Source organism: Stenella coeruleoalba (genome assembly GCF_951394435.1).
Source record: "Stenella coeruleoalba genome assembly, chromosome: 2".
In the NCBI taxonomy this organism is placed as follows: Eukaryota; Metazoa; Chordata; class Mammalia; order Artiodactyla; family Delphinidae; genus Stenella; species Stenella coeruleoalba.
In genome coordinates, this window is record NC_137147.1 from 51,537,729 (window position 1) to 51,544,186 (window position 6,458).

Genomic DNA, 6,458 nt, shown 5'->3' on the forward strand with positions numbered 1-6,458 from the left:
GACTGGGGAGTAGTATGACTTCTTCCTGGTATCTTCAGGGAAGAATAGCAGCCTGCCTATGGATTCCCTTCATTTTGCGTCATCAACCCCAACTGACTGAATAAGTAGTGTTGACATAATTGACTACTCCTTTGGGGGAAAAAGTTGGGTTCACCTCTCACATGATGTATAAAGATAACTTCAACATTAATAAGATAATCTTTGGAAGACAGTAGGAAACTACATGAAAAATAATTGAGGTATACAAGGTTTGATGTATTTTGAGTAAGGAAAAACAAGATCTAGAATAACTCATACAAGTAACTTATTTTTGTCATACATTGACACCTAAATCCACTATATTTATAAAAGCCTTAATAAGATTATACTGACAAGTAGAAAAATACATAGGGAAGCATACTAGATTACTAACATGGGTTACTTGATGTGGGAGGAGGAAAAATCGAAGGTAAGAGAGAAAGAAAAAAGACTGCTTTAACAACATTACCTCACATCTGTTATAGACTTTCATATAATATACTTAAAATCTAAAATATATTACTGAAATAAATTACTTAAAATTGTTATCCTAAATGAAATATTACAGTGCATTTGTAAAATATATTTATATAATATATAAATATATATTATATAAAATATAAATATACATTTATAAATATATATTTAAAATATAATATTTATATAAGATTTTAAGTATATTCATATAATATACTTAAAATCTAAAATATATTGATATTGAAATAAATTACTTAAAATGGTTATCCTAAATGAAATATTACAGTGCATTTGTGATTTTTTTAATTACTAAGAAAAAATAACATGCATAACTAAGATTTACTAAGGAAAATATTCATCAAATCACAACATTGAAAAAAATAGGACCTCTATAGACATTCATAATACTGATGAATACACAAGGTAATATCTAAAATCTTTTCAAGGTGCATAATGGGTATTAATTTCAGAGCCCAAAATCTTGACAGAGTAACTCCAACATAAGCATTATGAAAATATTACATGGACAAAAGATCTATAAAGATAAAAACATGAAAGCAGTCAGAGAGATTTTAAAGATCCATTTTATTGCCACATTTATACCTCTTAATGTGGGTAGCATATTGTAGTTCTTTGAAAGTCTCCTACACCTTCTCCAGCTCCTTTAGCAGTGCCAATATTGTTAGATATAAAAAGAAATTTGCCTCTCCATCCTTTATTCTACCTCCACATTTCAAAATAATTATTTTGAAAATGCACACTCAAGAATCACTTGCTGACTACTCTCTAGACAGTCACCTATATGGTTGATATTTTAGGTATAATTAAAATGAACTTTCAGAAATGTGTGTGCTTGTTTTTCCCTAACAAAGAAAATGCTAGCTTCTTTGTTACATTTAAATTATTGTAACAACAGAATAATTTCCATTACTAATTTTGAAAAAAAGCTTAGTCTCTTTACTTATTTTTGCAGAAGTTTGCAACAAGTTTAAATAAAGGTAATCATGACTAATAGTTTCCAAGTCTAAACACAAAACAGTGTTGTTCATAATTCAACTAAACTCTACAGCTGTAAGAGTGAATAAGATAGGTTATTACAATATATTGGATATAATTCACCCACAAAAAAACTGAATCACTACACTGTACATCTGAAACTAATGCAATATTGTAAATCAACTATACTTCAATTAAAAAAAAAAGAATGAATAAGATAGATATGCCTTTGGGCTCAGAGAGTTTAGAGAGCCATTCACAGTTAAAAAATAAAGAAGCTCTGGTCACAATGGTGATAATTCCTATGAAAGTTGGGAAAAAAAAACAAGTGTTGTGATGAAATATAGTGAGATGTATGTGAGTGAACCTCATTTAACTGGGGTGTCCATTAGGGTAATATCAAATGTATCAGGGTAGGGAATGTCAAAAGTGATAAAATTACTTAGTAATATCATTAAAATAAGGTTGTTGTGGCAAGATTAAATGATAGTGTAAGCATCAAACTGCAATTCAAGTCCCTTAATCTCTAACCTCAGAAAATTAAAGGGTTTGTAGTCAAGAATATGACTAATTTCCATATTAAATGGGATATTATCTATGAATCTCAAATTAACATGGTATCACAAAAATATAATAACAATTTGTTAAATTACATTTGATATCTAAAAGCCAATTCTTTTAGTTATTTGTGTAAGCTTGAACTCTGTTAAATCCTAAGAAAAAATATTAAAAAATTTTGACACCTCTCTAAAGTTAACCTCATTTTATAATAATCTTCATACACAAACCACTTTTTTTCTTAAATTAAATGAAATGTTTATTTGATTTGGCTTAATTCAAATGCTAAAAAATAGGAAGCATTTTCAATTATTTGGCTTAAAATATACTTCTTTATTTTAGCCATTATTAAGTAGGCTCTAATTTATTTGTATAAGGAAACCAATAATTCTTAAAATCTTAAAATTAATCATTTACCAAAAAAAAGTCAAAGAAATATCTCATAGATTCATGACAGAAAAAAGAAACATACTTATGAATCAAATATATTTAAAACATATTTCAGAGGGAAAAAATATTTCAGAGGATGGCAGTATATTTCTGCCATCTATCACTAATAATTTATTACCTTGCAATATAAAGCTATTTTATTCATTAAGGAAATTTTCCCATTTAGTTAGTTGTGCAATAATAATAAAAATGATACCTATTTATCCATATATATATATACACACACACACACACACACACACACACATAATTCTTACAGTTTCAGTTTCAAGAATAAAAACCGAAATATTGACAGGAGTACAGAGATATAGAGATTTCTTAAATGGCTTTCAGGAGTATGATTTAGTCCAACTTTAGCAAATTGTTTTAAAAATCCTTAAAAGTATTCATTTCCTTCACTCCAGTAATACCATTTCTGAAAATGAATCCCAAGAAAATAATGTAGGATGGTAACTGTAATTATGTGATTAAAAAAACAATGTAAATGTGCAAATTAATCATCACACTGTGGATATTTTCACCTATTAAAAATTATTTTGGTCACTAATATTCATTAATATAAAAAGACCTTCATGACCTGCCTTTCCATATATATAGGATGATCTGTAATTATACATACCAACTGTGATTACCTCTGCACTGGGAATTTAAAGGCTTTTTCACTATTTTTAAATAATCTATCTGTATCTCATAATTTTTGATAAAATGAACATGTACTGTTTTTGTAATGAGGAAGCCATTCTTAACTATACCAAAAATAATTGATGATTTCTGATGGTAGTAAACACCACTATCCTCCTCTTAGATGTATGGATAATGTTATATAGTTTCATTGCTTTATGATGATGAAAATATTTATCAATAAATTGATAATGGCAATTATTTAAAAGCCTAGAAAATAAGCTAAATATAAAGGAATCTTCTATATTAACTTTTTCTTTAGGAGTGGGGAGAGTTGTGGTGTTTGCTTTGCAAAATTTTAAACAAAGGAATTTCCTACTTTTTATTTATTTTTGTCAATTGCTTTTCCTCTCTAATTTCCAAGGGAAAGATTTTACTATGTTATCATTTGTGGGTTTTTTGGCACCTGACTTCCTTTCAAACGTTTAAGCAATTGTTCGGAATAATCAAGAATTTCCTCAAGGGCTTCCCTGGTGGCGCAGTGGTTGGGAGTCCACCTGCCGATGCAGGGGACATGGGTTCATGCCCCGGTCCGGGAAGATCCCACATGCCACGGAGCGGCTGGGCCTGTGAGCCATGGCCGCTGAGCCTGCACGTCCGGAGCCTGTGCTCCGCAGCGGGAAAGGCCACAACAGTAAGATGCCCACATACCGCAAAAAAAAAAAAAAAAAAAAAAAAAAAAAAAAAAAAAAAGAATTTCCTCAAAAAACTTTGCTAAAGGGCCACAGGCTTTAATCATTCTCTCTGAGAATAATCCTATTTTTTACTCTGTCTCTTGCTTCTTCTCTTGACTCTTAGATACATAGTTCAGAGAGACAATCTTACCCTGCAATCTACCCCTCAGTTTATCCGTTTGGGTGAGTTACTATTCCCATTTTATTATTTTTTTAATTTAAATCTTTTCATTGTTAATTTCTACTCCTCTTGCTTATATCCACTGTATTTGTAAAAGTCTTGAAATATGTATGTATTTTTCAAAAAAATATAAAATTGAATTGTTTGTTTTTTTCTTTTTTTCTTGAATTTATTTTGAATTATATCATACATATAAAATGACTAAAAAGCACAATTCATTAGGCCAATGTAACAACTATAAAATTGTGTTCATGAAATAAACGGTCTAAATATGTATTACAAAATTTACAGAAATCTAATGACTAATCAACAAATCTGTCATCATTCTGAGGGTTTTTGACACAATTGTTTCAATTATTGTTCCTTTAAGCATAAAGAAGTAAACATACAGAGAATTTGAAACATGTAATTAAGCAATTTAATAGGCATGTATAAAATTATGCATCCAGGCATTAGACAATATAACCTTGTCCAAAAGCACATGGAACATTTAAAAATATTCATGATATGAGAAGTCATGGCTTCTGATCTTGAAATATAGGGACATGAAAGGTTTAATGCAATTCCCTTAAATGGAAACTGATTTAAGACCCAGTACACACACATTAAGAAGATGACAAGGGGACCTTCAAGATGGCAGAGGAGTAGGACGTGGAGATCACCTTCCTCCCCACAAATACAACAGAAATACATCTACACGTGGAACAACTCCTACTGAACACATACTGAATGCTGGCAGAAGACCTCAGACTTCCCAAAAGGCAAGACAATCCCCATGTACCTGGGTAGGGCACAAGGAAAAAGAATAAACAGAGACAAAAGGATAGGGATGGGACCTGCACCTCTGGGAGGGAGCTGTGAAGGAGGAAATGTTTCCACACACTAGAAGCCCCTTCACTGGCAGAGACGGGGGTATGGGGGAGAGCTTCAGAGCCACAGAGGAGAGTGCAGCAACAGGGGTGCGGAGGGCAAAGTGGAGAGATTCCTGCACAGAGGATTGCTGCTGACCAGCACTCACCAGCCTGAGACGCTTGTCTGCTCACCTGCCAAGGCGGGTGGGGCCTGGGACCTGAGGCGTGGACTTCGGAGGTCAGATCCCAGGGAGAGGACTGGGGTTGGCGGCATGAACACAGTCTGAAGGGGCTATTGTGCCACAGCTAGCCTGGAGGGAGTCTGGGAGAAATTCTGGACCTGCCTAAAAGGCAAGAGATCATTGTTTCAGAGTGAGTGAGGAGAGGGGATTCCTTCCCTGTCTGCCCACAGAAGGCAGACCACCACCTAAATGAGCTCCAGAGAGGAGCGCAAGCCAAAGCTATCAGTGCAGACTGTAGAGATAGGCATGAACTGCAAACACTGCTGCTGCAGCCACCAAGAAGCTTGTGTGCAAGCACAGATCACTATCCACACCTCCCCTCCCAGGAGCCTGGGCATCCCGCTACTGCCAGTGCCCCATGATCCAGGGACAACTTGCCTGGGAGAACACACAGCACACCTCAGGCTGCTGCAAAATCATGCCGGCTTCTGCCACTGCAGGCTCGTCCTGCATTCCAATTACAGCTACCGTACCCCTCGCACTCCCCGGCCTGAGTGAGCCCGAGCCCCCTAATTAGCCGCTGCTTTAACCCCATCCTGTCTGGGTGAGAACAGAAGCCTGAGGGCAACCTAGATGCAGAGGTTGGGCCAAAACCAAAGAGGAGTTGTGCGAACATAGAAGAGAAAGGTAAATTTCTCCGTGCAGCCTCAAGAGCAGTGGATTAAATCCCAACAATCAACTTGATGTACACTGCATCTGTGAAATACCTGATTGTACAACAAATCAACCTAAAATTGAGGCAGTGGACTTTGGGAGCAACTGTAGTCTTGGGGTTTGCTGTCTGCGACTGACTAGTTTTTTATATTTACGTTTATCTTACTATAGCTTTTAACGTTTGTTATCATTGGTGGATTTGTTTATTGGTTTGGTTGCTATCTACTTTTTTTTTTGCTATCTACTTTTTTTATTACTTTTTTATTTTAATAATTTTTTATTTTAATTATTTTATTTTATTATATATTTTTTTTCTTTCTCTTATTCTCCCTTTTCTTCTGAGCCATGTAGCTGACAGGGTCTTGGTGCTCCGGCCTGGTGTCAGGCCTGATAGCCTGAGGTGGGAGAGCCAAGTTCAGGACATTGGACCACCAGAGAACTCCCGGCCCTAAGTACTATCAATTGGCAAGAGCTCTCCGAGAGATCTCTGCTGCAATGCTAAGACCGAGCTCCACCCAATGGCCAGCAAGCTCCAGTGCTGGATGCCCCATGCCAAACAACTAGGAAGACAGGAACACAGCCCAACCCATTAGAAGAGAGGCTGCCTAAAATCATACTAAGTTCACAAACACCCCAAAACACATCACCGGACAGAGCCATGCCCACTAGAAAGAGA